Raw genomic sequence first — 19803 nt, 5'->3', positions numbered from 1 at the left:
AAGTGAAGTGGATCTAGTCGACGAATGGAATAGACTTAGTAACCATGTAGTAAGCGCTGAAACTATCAGTTGTTTTAAGAAACGGTTAGACAACTTTATGGATGGGGATGACAGGTGGTGATGGATACGGAGCTGCCTCGTGTACAGGCCTTATGGTCTCTTGCAGTCTCCTTCATTCTTATGTTCTTATCTGGTGTTGCAGTGTTAGAAGCCTCAGCTTATGTCAATGGTTCGTAACCTGGGGTACCTGTAAGCCCCAACAGGTACGAAAACTTGAACCTGGGGGGTACGAGACATGATAGCCAGTGCAATGGTACTTGTATATTTACCATGAGAAAGCAAAGCGAGGTTTGTATCACTAATCCTTTTCATATGTTTGCACTGTATTTGTGTTGGATGGGGGTACGAGACATGATAGCCAGTGCAATGGTACTTGTATATTTACAATGAGAAAGCAAAGCGAGGTTTGTATCACTAATCCTTTCATATGTTTGGATTGTATTTGTGTTGTGTGTTTGTGTGTTTGTGCAATGATACTTGTATATTTACAATGAGAAAGCAAAGCAAGGTTTGTATCACTAATCCTTTTCATATGTTTGCATTGTATTTGTATTAGATGGGGGTACAAGACATGATAGCCAGTGCAATGGTACTGTATATCTACTATGAGAAAGCAAAGCGAGGTTTGTGTCACTAATCCTTTCATATGTTTGCATTGTATTTGTGTTGGATGGGGGTACGAGACATGATAGCCGGTGCACGGTTACTGTATATTTACAATGAGAAAGCAAAGCAAGGTAATCACTAATCCTTTTCATATATTTGCATTGTATTTGTATTGGACGGGGGTACGAGACATGATAGCCAGTGCAATGGTACTGTATATTTACATTGAGAAAGCAAAGCGAGGTTTGTGTCACTAATCCTTTTCATATGTTTGCATTGTATTTGTATTGGACGGGGGTACGAGACATGATAGCCAGTGCAATGGTACTGTATATTTACATTGAGAAAGCAAAGCAAGGTTAGTATCACTAACCCTTTCATATGTTTGCATTGTATTTGTATTGGATGGGGCTACGAGACATGATAGCCAGTGCTATGGTACTGTATATCTACTATGAGAAAGCAAAGCGAGGTTTGTGTCACTAATCCTTTCATATGTTTGCATTGTATTTGTATTGAATGGGGGTACGAGGAAAGTTTTCTGAGATATCAAGGGGTACTAAGGGCACTGAAAAAGGTTAGGTACCACTGACGTAAGGGGAAGTGGGGGCGGTGGAAGTGTCATAAGGATCACGTGACCCGTCTCCCTCTTCGTTCGCAGTTGCACAGTGACGAGGACAATAGATCGTTATTTATAAAGTTCATAACATATTCTAAATATCTGGTGAAAGTCGTTCCCCCCCCCACTCCCTAACTAAAACCCTTGCTACGCTCCAGTGCAGGGTCGAAAGAAGGGTAAGGGAGAATAATAGAGGAAAGGTTTTTATTGATAAGATCAACAAGTTCTTGACCCTTTACTGCGTTAACATAGATCGTTTTCAACCGGTTTTGTTTCTAACCCCTGAACCCAGAGATCTTTCTGTGTAGAATTAAATCATCCGATTTTAGAGAGAACAAAATCATGAACTCTTTAACGTTCAAAGATCCTTCTTGTATACTTTGACTGTCGCCATGTGATTTCATTAATTCGAAGGGAGCACCTGTCGTTTCAGAGTTGACAGTGACACGGTTCCTTAGGTGATTCCTTACAAAAGATAAATAAATAAACAAAAAATAAATAATTAAATGAATGAATAAATGAATAGATATAGAGATAAATAAGTAATTAGTTATGAGGGAATTACTACACATAGAAAATATATCAAATAATCAACACAGGGATAGGCCTGTGCATATTTACGATAGAAAATGGGTCACGTTCAAATATTCACACAATATTCATCACTGAGCGTGTGTGTGTGTGTGTGTGTGTTTCCCTAGTTGTATCTTACGAGAAGGGGAGCTACGCTCGTAGTGTCCCGTCTTTGTATCTCAGTGTCTAATTTGCTCTTAAATTCGTGAGGGTTTTTAGCACACACAATTGTTCCGTCCAATTTGTTCCATACATCCACCACTCTGTGTGGAAAGCTGTTCTCTTTCAGGTCCCCTCTATAACTGTCCTTTTTGAGCTTCCTTTCATGTTCCCTTGTATTTCTCTTAGCCCAATTTAGTAAGTCTTCTTTATGAAGGACTTCCATATGTGTGTGTGTGCGTGTGTTTGTGTATGTGTGTGTGTGTGTGTGTGTGTGTGTGTGTATGTTTATCCGTGTGTGGGGGAAGAACTTGTTTTGTGCACGAACGTGAGAGGAGGAAGGGGGATCGTAATGCAGGAGGAATCTCCTCAAGGTTAGCAAAGATCCAGGTTCCGTGCTACGGTGTAATTTTGTTCTCGAAATGACATTTTTCATCGTTGGAGAACCAAAATAAAAATATATATATACCAAGTACTTAGCAAGGGAAGGTATATTTGCAGAGTCCTGGTTTCCCTATGGTTAAGGATCGGGTGTCCCGCATAGTTCAATTGAGAAAGTTCTGCAGAATCCTGACATGTGTTAAAAGGGGGTTTAAGCGTCCATCTGCAATAATCTTGATAACACGATCAAAACAAGACACTAATACGTCAGCTTCCTCCATCTTTGCAGCTCCAAATCAGACGAAGATGAGGAACTTATTACCTCGATTCTGAAACGCCTCCACCGAGGTTCTCCCTTCACACGATGCACGTGGCGTCGCTGCCTTCATTCACGGTCTTTGGATCTCAGAGTGTGCGAACTGGTCAGTCTCACAAGGAAGGAATGAGACTTCTCAATGAGAAAAGAAATAGAAAAGTGAACGTCAGACGTATCAACTTGGTTGAGAAGACGCGACGTCACATTAGAGCAGCGTTTCCCAACCTGGGGTGCTGAAATCAATTACAGGGGGTGCTGGGAAGTGATACACACGAAAATCATATTGATATATGTATCATTGATTACCTAGTTGTGCATATTTGACTTTTGCCATGCTATTTCATTTTTCTAGGGTGTTCTTATTTCTTCTACAAACAATATTGTAAATTTGTTTCAGTTCTAAAGAATCAAGAAAATATAATCAAGCAGTACACTTCATTTTCTTTTAGCCTTCTAATAACAAGATAGAGTTGCTGGACTGCTTAGATATGACAACAGGGGGTGCTATGGGTCGGAAAAGGGTGGGAAAAGCTTGATTAGATGCTTAGGAGAAGCTCCAAGTACCTCCGTTCTTGCATTGCTCAGTACAGTGTTTTCTACCATGTTGCTCGTGGTGCCTTGGTTGTGATTTCTCGCATTGATTCAAGCGTTGCTGCGGACACCAACTCTTTGTGGTCCTGGGTAGGACAAAGAGGTGATAGGCGCGATGTACATCTTCTCATTAGTTTATAGCATCTGATAGATATCCAAGTTGTACATGTTTCATTTGTGAATCCTCTGTGTAGTCTAAAACTTTGCGACCTTATAGGTAATTCTTATTATGTTATTAATTGCAGTCAAAAACTTTCATTAAATTTGTGTTATTAATTGCAGTCAAAAACTCTCATTGAATTTATGTTATTAATTGCAGTCAAAAGCTCTCGTTGAATTTGTTATTAATAGCAGTCAAAAGCTCTCATTAAATTTATGTTATTAATTGCAGTCAAAAGATCTCATTGAATTTATGTTACTAATTGCAGTCAAAAGCTCTCATTATATTTACACATATTAAAGATTAGAAGTGGAAAAGAAGTGATAAGAGAAGAAGATATGAAAAACGAAAGTGCTTTGACAAGCTCGTGAATAAAGAAAAAAACACTTAAACACAAAGGGAGATGGAACACCCAGTGAAAGGGAAGTTTCGAACTTTACCAAACTCGAAGTAAAGCAGACACTGAAGAAGAAGATGAAGAAAGGGAAAGCAGTGGAACCAGATGGAGTCCCATTTGAGGTTTGGAAAATTTTGGACAATGAAGGAAATGACATCTTGTGGGATTTCCACAGTAAGATACATAAGCAAAGAGAAGATGCCAGATGATTGAAGAAACAATATATTAGTACCTCTCTATAAGGGTAAAGGAGATGGGCAGTAATGTGGTAAATAGTGGGATATAAAGAAAATGTCCCACATTATTAAGATATAAAAATCATGTAAGAGTATTAGTCGGAAGTAGAATGAAAATAAGCAAAAAACAGTTCAGATTTATTCCAGGAAAACGAGCCAAAGATGCCAATTTCATATTGCAACAATTTGCAGAAAATCGCGCAAAAATACAATGAACTACACTTGGTATTTATCGATCTAGGAAAAAGTTGATGACCAAGTACCCTCAAAAAAAGTGTAAGATTGTGTGGGAGAAAAAGGTGATTTGAAAAAAAAAGTATGTGGAGGCAGTGAAAAGCATGCATGAGGGAGCGACGACATAAATAAGAAGAATCGTGGGAATGACAGAAAAATTCGAGGTGAAACTTGGGCTACATCAAGGATCATCACTGAGTCTTTATATATCTTTGACCTTGTAATGGATATGGCGGTCAAAGATGTTGAGTAGGAGGTTCCATGAAGAAATATGTTCTTCGCGGACGATAGTGTCCTTTGTTGAAGTTATGCTGAAGACATATCAATCATAAGGTGTGCGTTGTCTGATCAAGGAATCAGGCGAGCCCGGCGTGGGTGCAAATTGTAATAACTTGGTTAGTTTTAACTTTATCAATCCAGGACCACCCTTCACCCGAATAAAATCATCTGGCGGCACCTGGAAGATTCTCTCGCATGTGACATTGAGCTGAAGGGGTTGGCAGCCGCGGCGATTTCAGATTTCACTGAAATCGACCAAGAGCGAGGAGGACCCGACCACCCCGCCCCAGCACATGCTTCACTCTCACTGTCTGTCGACTTTTCCTTTTCGGAAAGTTGCCAACTACGACTCATGTTTAAATGACGAGGAGTCAGCCTTGCATGCACAGGAACATGTACACACACACACACACATACATACATACATACATATACACACACAAACACACACACACACATATATATATATATATATATATATATATATATAATACAACTAGGTACAACTAGGAAAATACATACACACACACACACACACACACACACACACACACACACACACACACATATATATATATATATATATATATATATATATATATATGATCGTTTTTATGATAGTCACATGCAGGATTCGAACCCACTGCTTTCGGCCACCCGTATTAGTGATTTTTCCTATCCTCGGGAATCAGTTCGATTCCAGGTTTCAAGGCTTTTACAGTCTCTGTGGTGTAGTGGGTTAAGACTCTGTGAAGGTGATCATATATATATATATATATATATATATATATATATATATATATATATATATATATATATATATATATATATATATATATATATATATTGTATTTATGCACACATTGGTTCAAGCCCGATATACGAAAAAAAGGGAAATTTAAAAAGAGAAAACCTTCAATTTCCGTTTTAATGACTACAGAAAAGGAAATGACCGTCTCGTTCAGATACAGAAGCATTACTGCTGAAATAGCAAGGGTCTGTGTAATTCAGAGTCCATGAGAAGAAGGAAAAGGAAGCGGAAGAGGTTATGATCACACAAGTGTTTTTAGAGGACGATCGAGGCTGTAGCCTTGATGCAAAAGGAAAACGGAAAAGAGGAGAGAGTAACGAGGTCGTTCGAGAGAAGGGGGTGGGGGGGGAGGTCGGTGCTAAAGACGACAGGTAATTAGTACAAGTGCACTTTTTCAATACTTGGGTAAGCAATGAGACAATTTCTACGTGTTACCACGTTTCAATTTCTGCATCTATGCTTCCTCGAGTTTCTCGATGATGATGGCTTAGAATTAAAGTGAATTGTAGCTGATAAAGGTAAATATGTTCACTGGGACCCAGTGTTGTACCCACACACACACACATATATATATATATGTGTGTGTGTACACGAGTATATTGTATATATATATACACTGTATATGTGTGTGCGTATGTGTGTGTATGTTTTACATTAATCTTAACCGCTCTTCCTCAAGGATCCATGTATCCTTCTCGTCCTTCTCGGTCGTGCTTTGTTAATTTCCTTAATTTTCCTAGTAATAATCGCTGACTCATTTTACAATTTACATGCATCATTTACAATGTCTTTTTCTTGATCATTACTCCTCTCAAGTAAAAATGTTTTAGTCCTATCTTTAACTGTTCAATTTCTGGCGTGAAAATGTCTTTGTTAGATATGTTGTGAATGTGGCTGATACACGCGCGAAAGTGGGTGAAGGAGGGGTAATGGATAGAGGTGACTTTATGAGTTGCTATTGGCAGACTAAGTACGCAGGTGGTTTACTTTTTTCTTGTTTTGTATTCGGAGAACGAGAGGGGTCCCCAGGAACAATAGGTATGTGGAAATCATCACCATCATCATCATCATCATCTTCATCGTCACCATTATCATTATTATCGTCTTCATCGTCATCATCATCATCACCATCGTCAGTATCATTCCCATCATCATCAACATCATCATCACCATCGTCAGCATCATTGTCATCGTCATCGTCGTTGTCATCATCATCATCATCATCATCATCATCATCATCATCATCATCGTTACTATTATCGTTATGTCTTCTTATAATTTTGTTTATCTATGTATCTGTATTTTTTTTATTTGATTGAGCGAGAGAATTGACGTAAGGTCGAAAGCTGTTCTCGAGACGTGACTGTCCCCGTCGGTCGTCGTTGGAGGACGCCTCTGGAGGCCGTCCGCAGAGGAGACGAAGACCGCAGGAAGATCAGGTGGTGACTGGACTGAGACGAAAGGGAAAGGGACGAACCAGAGACTGTAAGTGATTCCTGGAAGCTGTGAAACGAGACTGCGAAATGCATCCAGACAAGTCGAAGTAAGTGGAGAATGCTAGCCCGAGTGGTGTGACATAAAGGGAGGGGGGGGGGGGAATAAATGAATAAATAAATAGATAAATGAATGAATGAATAAATAAGGTGAGATAACCTGAATGAATGAGTAGATAAATAAATATGAATAAATAAATAGGCAGGTAAACAAGTTGAATAGAGAAACAGATGAATTTTTTTTATAAGTAAATCAACATAAAATTGAGCAAGATAGAATAAGATCAACTATAGTGAATTAAGCACAGATAAAACAAAAGAAAAAAAAAGAAAAATAAATAGAATAGAGATAAATGCAAACATGAGAAATAGATAAAGGTCGGCAAAGTGGACGCGTATAAGTTAATATTCTGCTCATTTTTACTTGTAAAGATTTATTGCAGATTGAAACTTAATATTCTTTGGAATAATAGTCTTGGCGAAGTGCACACATGGATAAAAAAGAGGAAATCACAACGAAATATGAAACTTATAAACCAACTATTCAGCAACAGTAAGTGGGTGCAGGAGACTTATAGGCCAAAATAAATGAAGAAATGAATTTTAAGAATGGAATGTTCGAAGTGTGCATCCGAGTCTTATGGAAACAAAAGAGGAAAAAGAAGAAGAAGAAGAAGAAATATGTGAAGAAGAAGCAGCAGAAGTAAAAGAAAAAGAGGAAGGAGAAGAAGAAGGAGAAAAAGAGGAGGAAGAAGAAAAATAAGATGAAGTAGAAGAAGAAGAAACCACGGCTAATACACTACACGCCCTGTTAATGAAAGTATTGTTCCAACAGAACACCGACGCGGTGAGGAAATTGGGTATGCATCCCATTCCCTTATGAGTTGTATGACTATCATCCTCAAAATTGTAGAAGATAGTAGAAACTAGTCTTCGTATGGGCAGGCTAGTCAGGAGTTCTGAAATAGGAGTGGGATTGGCGAAAATTTTCCTTAGAAAATTAGTAGCAGGAGAGATATATTTCCACTCACATTTATTAAGAAGATTAGTTGCAGAGATTTCCGCCATCAATTGATTCACTCTTAGTAATCAGTTTAAGGCTTGACATGGAAAAAGAAGGAATCTCAAGATCGATTACAATTTTTGCTTTTAGAGACTAACTTGTTTTGGTAGTCAATCGTGTGTGTATGTTTCACTATGGTCTTGAATAACGTGTTGGACTCGTGTTCGACAGCTATTTCCCTCCCGGAAAAGAGCTCAGAGCTCATATATGCCTGATATATGAGTACTGATGTGACCTTATACGCACACACACAACCCCAACTCCCTGCCCACCAGAATTGGAGTAACAACTCGCAGCGCAGCAATACTGAAATTATTTCAGCCCTGGTCGGGATTCGAACCTGGACGGCCGTAGTGGCAGCCGGGAACTGCGTGTGTGTGTCCATGTATGTATTCATGTATGCATACATGCATGTATGTATGTATGTATGCATGTATTATACATGGGACCAACGACGGATACCTGCACGAAATGACCCTGAAAGTTGAACATCAGTGAGAGTTACCTCCTTGCCACCCATCTCCAAAACTTGTCAACTTCCTCACCACCGTCTGAGGGAGCAGACCCGAGGGGCTGGCCTTCGGTCTCCGAACGGGGCTTAGGATCTTTCAAGTTTTTCAACTTCAACTGTAAATGTTTCACCCATTCGGAAAGTTGACAACGGCAACTACTTTCTCCCTCCTACTACAAGACTGTGACTTAGAAACAGTCCCGTGCTAGTACAACGCAGACATCATTCCAAAAATTCTTGCAGTCTATACGAAGTGCCGAGGATAGTTGCCGGTTGATGTGGGGTTACGGGTTTTCAGTCTAAGACACTTGAGATAAGAATTATATCATACATATGCATACACACACACACACACACACACACACACACACATATATATATATATATATATATATATATATATATATATATATATATATATATATATATATATATATATATATGCATATACATAGATATAATGAATGTAGTATATGCGTACATGTATTATGTACATTCGTACCAACACAACAAACATGAAGGTTGTGTATAGATATGAGGACGACAAGAAATCTTCGCGACAAAGCAATTAAAACAATCTGCATTGCACTCTTCTTTCTCCTGTATTTGTTTTTTGTTTTTTACTCCCAAGGCAGCTGTACCACTGACGTCATTCAACAATACCACCCGTGATCCATCAAGTATCAAAATGACTCATCAGCGAGGCGAGATTGACTTGTTTTCCAAGTGTTAGTTTGCTGAAGACGTTTGATATTCGCAAGGACTAAACATAATTTTAATTCACGTTTACTAGTCTTGTGGTTGATTATACTCCGTGGAACCAGTGTGATGGGCATGAAGCTTATGATTTGTTGTTTTTTTATGTCGAAAAGAACACCGTCGTTAATCGTGTACTTCATAAATACGAAAGTTTTCTTTAAACGAAGTGAAAGAAAACAGATTCGTGTACTGCTATCTTCATATGACCCCTGCAATTGTTTTCTTGGTGAGATTTATTATTCCAGAAAGTACCTCTGTTTTATTAATATAGTTTAAAGAAAATGAGAGAAAAATGTACGAGTTCAATTTGCAGTTTCCGATTATTCAAAACAATTCACTTCTGGCGTTAGAACTTTGACACTGTCCTACAATCGAACGCGTTCCAAATATTGTTTAGTGACGAAACAGGCATTGGCAACAACGAAGTTCTTGTTGCAGGTTTTGCAATGAAATCAGTCTTGGTCACTTTGGTACCCGAAGATATTTATGTGGCAACCGTGATGGTGCAGTATCAATATTCTTGGTAAGTCATGATATTGTGAAGTATTGGATGTACCTAACGGAATGAGAGTGATGCAGTTCAAGTCTGGTTACATCAAATGTCGCTGGTTTCAACAGGCGAACGTGCACTTGGATGTGTATCTTTTTCCAACAACAATAATTATCAGTTATTATACTAGTTGTATATGTCAGTGATGTATATAGATCTTGTGACGCTGTTGTCGTGCCAATGCTTCCTAATCACGCGTTATGACGTCATCGCTGTCGTCAGCGGAGGACGGGCAGAAGAACAAGAGAACTGGGAACGATGATAATGATAAGATTTGCCCGTCAATTGAGACGACACTCTTTGTTTCATTGTTGTGTCACTTGACAGGGTGCGTGACAACAGCCCTTAATGGGTCTGTTGATGTCAGAAGGCGTCAGTGCTTGTAATAGTGGCAGTAGAGGAGCTTAAACACTTTATAGTTTTCAGCAACAAATACCATTTCGTTCTCCTTCGCTTGACAGACTGTCAGTATGGAGAGGACATTGGTTTCAGTCCCTTTTTCGCACTAACTTATAGTCGTATTTCGTCTCCGATCACCAGCAATTCTATCCCTAAAGATGCGAAGTAATTAAGATGACAAAAGAGACATTTAAGAAAGGAAACACAAAAGAAGGGACAGCAATCTTCCTTGGATGGAGTTTTGTCTCCAGTCAGAGAAACATTTCGTAGTCTGTATGACTGTCACTGAAGTTTGAATCGACCGAATAGAACTTAGGTAATTAATCAGAGCAGAAAAGTGTAACGACACATTCGTAAAAATAAAGTAAAAATCCACTATCGGAGGAAAAACAAACTAAAACAAAACAAAATATTGTAGGCTCTGTATATTACGGTCACTATACCAGAATCTAAGGCAAGTCACCTATTTTCTTTAGTTAGGAAGGTACCTGGCTTAGGCTGCCGGGAAATCAAAAGCTAACTTTTATAAAACTGCACCCCCAGACCTTAAATGCAAATGAGACATGAAAACCATAAAAATGCACTACAATATCTTTGCTTCCAGGAAATTTCTTAGAATACATAAATGAAATAAATGGATAAATAAATAGATAAATTAATAAATAAATAGATGAAATTAATAAGCATATTGATGTTACCTACAACTACCGCAGTAGATTGTCTAAACAGGCAGTAAGTATCTACGGTAAATGTTTTGGATAACATAAGCCTATGAGTAGAGCCTGGATAGGAAGAACACAGATATGCTATTAGATACACCCAAGATAGTTCCACTGTGCTTCATTACATCAGCGATTTAAATGAATACATAGGTTGGGACAACACCGTCGCGATCTTGAAATTCCACTGTAGTTACTGAGTGAAAATAATTTAATAGAATTTTATTAAATATCAAAATCTAATACTTCCACAGCACAGTGGTCACCCGAGTTTCGTATGCCATGCAGTTAACGAATTAATTTCCAAAGTTATCTTTTTTGACAAAGCCTCCTCATTTGCATTGCCTGACTGGGGCACGTGGCTTGAGTTTCCCCAAGTTTCCTTACATTTTGTTCGTTTGATCTGTATATATTTCCTTCTCATTCACCTTGTATATATGTATCTGTTGAAGAGGACCACAGTTAGTGGCCGTAATATGCAAATCCTTCAATAGTTTTGTTGTTGTTTTTTCTCTGATAGTTTGTGTTTTGCATAGTTTACGTAGACAGTATACGTGTTTTTCTCCTGTCAAAAACACCCACGTAAGAGAGGAAAACCATCATTACACACGTGATATATACATGTATACACGTTTGCATAAACGTGGAAGATGACACCTCTTGTGTGGACTGTGGTATAAAGGCGAGGATGCTAGCCATCAGAAAAAAACGATCAGGCAGTTATAACTGTTTCTAACGGTCGAAGGCGGGTGAGGGGTGGGAGAGGGGGGGGGTTGAGAAGGGTCAGCAAGTAACGGACAGGACAACGGTCACCAAAGGACAAGGTTATCCAACAGTGACTGTCCGGATATGCCAGTCATTGCCGGGTCTTGGCAACACTTCCAGTCAGGTGGAATCCTTTAAGTATCTACACACACACACACACACACGGCGGTTCGGGTTCGAATCCCGCCCAGGGCTGAAATCATTTCAATATCGCTGAGCTGCGGGTTGTTACTCCAACTCTCGTGGGTGGGGAGTTGGGTGTGTGTATGCGTGTAAGGTCACAGCAGTACCCATAGATCGGTAATATATGAGCTCTGTGATAGCTGTGATCCAAAACTATGGTGAATCACACACAGACACACACGCACACACCTACACAAACACACGCACACGCGCGTGTGTCTGTGTTATTCATCATGGTCTTGGATCACGTGTTGATCTCGTGATCGACAGCTATTTACCCTTTCGGATAAGAGTTCGGAACCCATTTCCTTCCCCCAACAGAGCAGGGTGCCAGCTTTCAGTGCTGCGATGATTTCCAGCCCTGGGTGGGGACTGAACTCAAGACAGGTTAGTTTGCAGTCTAACTCGATACCACTACACGAGCAAGCCGGTGTGTGTGTGCACGTGTGTGTGTGAGCGAGTGTATGTGTGTGTGTTTTTGCGTGCGTGCGTGTGTGGTTGTGTGGGAGTGTGAGCGAGTATGTGTGTGTGTGTGTGTGTCTAAAATCGACCATTATATGAAAGTAAACCTATCCTGGCATAACTCATGATCATGCGGTACGGGTTTTTATCTTTGACTTTTTCGTGTCCTCGTTTGCTCGTTTCATTAACTGTGGTAAGGGATGGAGGGGAAGAAGGAGAAGGATACCTAGTCCCCGTTAGCGAGATTAATATCACAGTTCGTATTTTTTATTTTATCAATAATCATTTTTGTCTCCGATATCACCTACTGAAAGCCTGCGGTCCTTCAGTACTCAGCAACAGTTCTCACCCTCCCCCAATCGATCTATCCGCGAAGAAACTTTAGACTGCTGTCCATGTTGTGTGAATGTTTGTTTTTCACTAGGTGATAGGGGGAGGAGAACAGTCAACGGCTGTCTGTTCTCCTTTTGTGAAAAAAGTGGGGTAAATATAGTCGAAGCTGATGGAGAAATATTGACCCTAGTCCGGAGACCGAATGCCAGCCCCTCGGGGGTGCACCTCCAGAGAGAGACTGAAGAGGAGCGGCGCGGGAGACGACGACACGTTCCAACGTCCTCGGCACGATCCCAGCCTTGGTCTCATTTTATCATTATTAGTATCATCATCATCATCATCATTACTATCATAATTATTATCATTATTATTATTATTTATTATTTTTATTTTATTATTATTTATTATTATTACCATTATTACTATTACAATTTTCATCATTATCACTATTATTATTACCATTATCATCGTTATCAAAATCATTATCATTATTATAATTATTATTACCATTATTATTATTATCATTATTAAATGAAGTAGCCTTGCTTTGGTTGTGCTGTGTCGTGCTGCATTGCTTCTGACCCAGGGGATTGGGCGAGATGCAGGGATGACCCGACATCGAGGAGGAACCAAGAAAAAAAGGAGGGAGTGGTGGTGAAAGGGAGTGAAATGTGTGGGGATGAAATGTGTGGGGATGAAATGGGTGGAAGTGGATCTATGCCCGACTTTGGCTACCTCCCTTGTAAGGGGGAAAGGGCCCTTGGTATATGTATATATCTATCATTATTATTATTATTATTATTACTATTGTTATTAATAATAGTTATTATTATTTGTAGTGTATTATTATCATTATCAATATTAACATTGTTGTTATCATTACCGTCATCATTATTATCACCATTATCATTATCATCATCATTACTATTGTTATTATTATTATTATCTTTAAAATTAGTATAATCCTTATCCTTTGGATTGATCCAGAGTGGGCTGCGAGTAGAGTCTACCCACGTGTATATAGCAAGGATTGCTGAGGATTGCTTGTCTATAAGAATGATGGATGGATGTGTTATGGGGGTCGGGGTGGCAGAAGACGACCCGGAAAACCCCGAGAGTGAAAGACAACGTAAAAAGTGATCCTGAGGAGACGAGGCTAATGAATTGGCAAAATTAAGGGAACTTAGCAACACTAGAGGAAGATGTCGAGAGTTTTGTGTCAGTGGAACATGCATAGACATCAAATGCACAACGATTTCAATAGGTGAGTCTGGAATGAAGATGGTGCTTATCCGCGCCAGGCCAACCCCCGTGAGTCATACAAGGGTATCGGAGTGCGGTGAGAGGAAGGAGAACGGGGAGGGGGGGGGGAGTTGAAGGACCTCTGTCGATAGACGAGTAGACGACACGGGTGCCCGAAAGGTCAGGCCTGTCGTAATCTTGAACCGGGATTGGTCAAACCATAAAAACTGTTTAACGGCCGTTGTTGTCCACCAGGGTGAACATATAAAAAAAGAATAAGTAAATTTATATATGTATGTATATATATTTATACATATATATATATATATAATATGTATATATACATACATATATATAAACATATATATATATATATATATACATATATATATATGTATATATACATACATATATATATATGTATATATACATACATATATATATGTATATAAACATACATATATATATGTATATACATATATATATATGTATATACATATATATATATATATGTATATATACATATATATATGTATATACATACATATATATATATGTGTATTATATATATATATATATATATATATATATACATATGCATAAATATGCGTGTTCATACACACAAATATAGTGTTGCAATACACTATGTTGTATTTCTCGCTGGACGATTGTATTTAGCTTTTGCGAGGGGGCGGGGAGGCTGAATAAAATCGCTTGGCGCTAGCCTGAATAAAGACAGCAAGAACCGTCCGTTGCAGAAGGGATCTGTTAAGTCTAGTCCTTCGAGAACTGAAGGTTTCTTTAAATGTCAGTAACATAGTTTTGCCACTTGATTGAAAAGGATTGTTTGTGACAACTTGAAAGGACAAAAGGGCTTTCTAAAGCTGAATGAAATCGTCCACTTTTAGCCAGAAGGAAATCATTAGGCACAAGACTTAACTGGGAAGGATTAGCTGAGACGACATTTAACCTTGCCGAAGGCTAGGCGGTTTCTTTGACGCTAAGAAAGGGCGCCTGTCGTTAGCCAAAGATAAATTGAAAGGATAAACGAAAATTATGGTATATATATATATATATATATGTATATATATGTGTGTATATATATATATATATATATCGGAAATTTTCAAAACACCGGACTCAGAGTAACAGAATTTATTACCGACGTTTCGAACCCTGTCCGGGGTTAGTCCAAAGAGTTATGTCCTGAGGACGAACTCCGGACAGGGTCCGAAACGTCGGTAATAAATTCTGTTACTCTGAGTCCAGTGTTTTGAAATTTTCCGATAACATGGCTCCTGGACTCCAGCTCTTTACGAACACACACACACACACTTATATATATATATATATATATATATATATATATATATATATATATATATATATGTGTGTGTGTGTGTGTGTGTGTGTGTGTGTGTGTGTGTGTGTGTGTGTGTGTGTGTGTGTGTGTGTGTGTGTGTGTGTGTGTGTGCATGAAGTGGATGGGAAGAGGACAGATGAAAACCTGATAGACACCAAAATAGGATTAAGAATTGCAACAGCCAGCCGATGTCACCACAGCCTCGAAAATCACTCTGGGACGAAGGAGCATTCTAACTAAGATCAAACTGAGAATATTTATACAAAAACAAAACCTATACTATTGTTTGGATGCGAAGCCTGGAGTCTGGCTAAGAAAATGGAAGAAAGATTTTTTATGTTTGAAAACAGTGTAATAGTGAAAATATTGGGCCCAGTATTTGACGAACTAGAACAAGAATGGAGAAGGCGCCATAATGAAAAGTTACGGGAAATATCAGACCAATTAAATATCATGAACATCATAAAGTCAAGGCGAGTGTGGTATGCCGGGCAAATTGCAAGAATGGGCCAGGAGAGTTTACCAAAGAGAACGATGAAGGACAGTATAGGAAGAGGATGACGATTTCCAGGAAGACCACATACAAGATGGATAGACAGCGTGAAGGAGGACCTGGACAGGGCTGGAACAGATGTCCGTGAGTGACACAGGATCCTGGAAACTGGAGGTATTTGGTACTGGCTGGGAAGGGTCAACAAGTGGCCCAACCACCACAGGAGTGAGTGAGGGAAGAGGAAAGGCTGGAATCTTAATCTGAGTTTTATACTTGAATAAGCTTGAGGCGAAACTAGTCAAGAGTAAAACTCGGATTAAGATTCCAGTCTTTCCTCTTCTCACCCACTTCAACTCGTCAGAATGAGTCAACATATATATATATATATATATATAATATATAATATATATATATATACACATGCACATAGAAAATTAGCCTTCTACGTCCGACTTGTTTAATGTAAAAACAAAAAGGTTAATTGCACGCAATTTGAAAATAACTAAACAAATAAAATAAAATCTATGAATCAATCAATCATTTAGTCAATAAATAAATGAACACATATGAGCTCGGAAGTTATGGCCGATGTCAAGATATATAACAGACGTGGTGCCCCGTTGTTTCAAATATCGAACGGTGGACGGGTCCCTTTCTCTACCCTTGTGTTGCACACCTTGACAGCAGGACTGAAATGTCGACAAATTCAGTCGTAAGTCTTAAACGGCGCGGAATGGAGGTGTGGGTGGGGGAGGTTGTTGTTCCTTGGCTGAGTTTTAGCCAAAATATATGTACATAAGGATCACCTCCTTTGATTAATATACTCCAAAGAAGACGGATGTTATTTTATTTTATATCTAAATGCATAGACTAATGGTTTGGATTTATTGGAAAGTAAAGAAGCTGGAAAAACAGATTACCATTTTGTGTCCCAGTATGACCTTAGGACTAATTGAATTTACTAACATCTTTTTGACCACCATTCTTGGATAAGTCAATTGTACTCTTATAATAATTTTATACAATAAGATGAGGTAAAATGAAAAGGAAATGGTTGACGGATTGAAGTAGAATAAGTGGAAGAAGCGTTTTGGTATATAAATAGACAATAATATTTTCACAAGATGCATTCTTCACCTTCCTCACGACGCTCATAAAACATTAAATAAGAACCGTGAAGAAGTTGTAATAAACGAAAAAGTCCAGACAGAGAAGAAGGATGCTGTGGTCTTAGATTGAAGGCGGAAAAAAGGGAGAAAGAAAATAAAGAAAATATAAATAGGTATATTCCATCAGTGGGTGTGAGAACACGTTTTCTTTCGTCTTGGCTGCTGCCAGGCGAGTTTACTTAGAAAATGGGAAATAATTGGTTTACTAATAGGGTGGTCAACTTAGTAACGATGTACTGAGCGCTGAAACTATCGGTTGTTTTAAGAAACGGTTGGACAACTTTATGGATGGGGATGACAGGTGGTGATGGACATGGAACTGCCTAGTGTAGGCCTTATGGTCTCTTGCAGTCTCCTTCATTCTTATGTTCTTATTACATCTGTCGTCTTCCTCCACTTCTAGTCTCGCACGAGACGGACTGCATAACTTTTATTTATTTCAGTATTTTGGAGATTTTAGTGACACCCCTGCGGACCAGAGGCACGTAACATTTATATGTAATTAGAGACAATTCTCTGCTCAAAAAGGAACACTGATCTTTTCTAACTTCTACTTCTAAAAGGGTAGAAACGCTGGTGTTACTCACAAAATATTCATCACCTCCACTTCAAAGTAGACAGTGTCTTCTTCAAGGGACTTACGGGAAACGTACATATAGTTTTAGGTCATAAATTTACATCTTAGATCATTCTTTTACGACCTAAATGTACGACATAAAGAAATACGGCTAACGCAGAAAAGACTGGGCACTCTACTACTCAGAATTGAAAACAACTGTACACTTTCTGTAGCGGATTTGCTAAATGTGGAAATTTTGTTTCTAGTTGGTTGAAAAAGATAACCACCGTCTCGCAGTTGAAGTCTCCCTCTGCAACGTCAACACACTAAATTTTTGTTATATGATACGTCACGGTGATGAAGAGTTTAAAATGTAATGAAGAAATTATATCAGTGATCACAACACTTACGGTGGAGTGGAAGAAAGATCAGATACAGGTAGAGGTAACAAATGAGACGACAAATCTCGAGTTCGTCCGCCCTCAGTGACGTAATGTCGTCTACTGAAGCAGGTCGCTAGAACAGGTAACAGCAGGGACGACAACTTGCAAGATGTTCAACTCTCGTCCACTCTCTCAGACGCACTGTCGTGTACTGAAACGGGTTGCAGGGAGGTGGGTAACCTGGTGGTGGGGATGGCTGGAGGGAGGGGTAAAGGTCCCGCATGGTAGGTTTCAGTGAGGGGGTTTGTGTCCTGGTGGGCGAGTATGGAAATATAGGTTATGTGTATAAAGTACATGTTACAGAAGGTACGTTTGGTGTTTGAGATATTTTCACGCATAATTTATCTCCTAAAAGTGAATTGTATTCTAAACAGAAACATTAATTGAACAACGAGCAACATAGATTTTATTCAAACGGGTTTTTTGCAAATTATACTTGGACAGTTATACTTGTTCGTTTGCTTGTGATGTGAGCTTGACAGAAGACGTTTAGGTGTCGACGAGGCAGGGGCCAGGGACACCAGGGTAAGTGGCAATCACTGGCGACCGTTAAGGATCGAATGGAGCTTATGTGCTTGGAGGACGAGGTCCAGACCCTAATAAATGTTCATTTGCAACTGAAACAAGTCGTTAGATAAAGTTCATCTGAGCCGACTACCACAACCGAAGACATATTTGCTACGGCTAAGCGGTCACTAGTAACAGCAACCCATAAGCACGTACGACCACAGCATATCTGGGATGGAGGACCTCTGGCGGGAGTTTCAGACCTCCAGTAGCGTCGTTCACTGACACGGTGGGTTAACAACAACAACATCAACAACAACGACAACAATAACAAAAATAACCGTAACTTATCCGGGTACAGTGAGTGGCTTACTCCAAGAGGCACTTCTTTGATGCAGAAGCCTTCACCTTTTCCCCCCATGTGTTCAGATAGCCTGGGCAGTTGGCAGTCACTGATTGCTGATAGAAATTAACCCGGGTCTATGTAGTATGAGATGGACGCGCGCGCGCACACACACACACACATACATATATATATATATATATATATATATGTGTGTGTGTGTGTGTGTGTAGCACTATGTTGCGTCCACACGTGCTATCAGCGGCGTGTGTTTGCAACATGTGTGTATACATGTTCACTAGACAGGTGTAAACAAGTGTCACATTTGGTGCGAACATGCTGGCAACAGAAACACTAAAGCTATGAGAGTAACCCAGGTGTCACCAACATGTCTGCAACGTTACATGTGTGTTCTACAGGATCTGGACAGTTCAAAACATGTTGGCATCTTGTTCGTTGTTTGGGTGTTGACTGCTATTGCCGTCATAACCTACTGACAACACCTCAGATTAATTACCAACAGCCGCAGGATCTAAACGGTGATGTTCCAAACATGCCGGCAGCTTGTTCGTTGGCAAATTGTGAACATGTTGCCAGCCGTCTGCTTCGAATCCCTTCACTTAGAAAGGGGCCTTTGAAGACTTTGTTCTGGTTAACGACAAACTTATTTTATTCAGTTTAAGGGACTGCGCTGAGTGGCTAAGTTTGCTCGATGTTTACATTTGTTAATTAACATGCGTCTTTATGTTAAGCAGTAGCAATCACTTTCATGATCGATATCAGTTATGAACACATATTTGACAGAAATCATATCTAGTTCGTGATCGTGAAATCATTTGATCATTTGTATTGAAGAACCGCCAGGAAATTAATATAACAGATAACTGCTTCTTAAACTGTCTGCTTTCCGATGCGTGTGTTCCAAAGTAAGTGTTTGTGAATTTCGTCGTTTGATTCCCCCCCCCCCCCCCGCGTACAATCTTTAGTGTTTACGGTTGGCTATAGTAAAAGCCGCGTGGGAAATT

At 39.3% G+C, this 19803-nt stretch overlaps 1 protein-coding gene across 1 annotated transcript in view; it reads right to left on the bottom strand.

Moving 5' to 3' along the window:
* LOC143022066 (apolipoprotein D-like) overlaps positions 1-18080 on the bottom strand; it is a 42962-nt gene extending 24882 nt beyond the window's left edge. The window contains exon 1 of the mRNA XM_076180013.1: positions 17896-18080. The gene's annotated coding sequence lies outside the window, so the exon portion shown is untranslated. The remainder of the gene's footprint in view (positions 1-17895) is intronic.
* Between the last annotated feature and the right edge of the window lie 1723 nt (positions 18081-19803).

This window comes from Oratosquilla oratoria, chromosome 43, assembly GCF_046742065.1.
Source record: "Oratosquilla oratoria isolate Oo_2021 chromosome 43, ASM4674206v1, whole genome shotgun sequence".
Classification (NCBI taxonomy): Eukaryota; Metazoa; Arthropoda; class Malacostraca; order Stomatopoda; family Squillidae; genus Oratosquilla; species Oratosquilla oratoria.
This window is presented reverse-complemented; position numbering and strand designations above follow the sequence as displayed.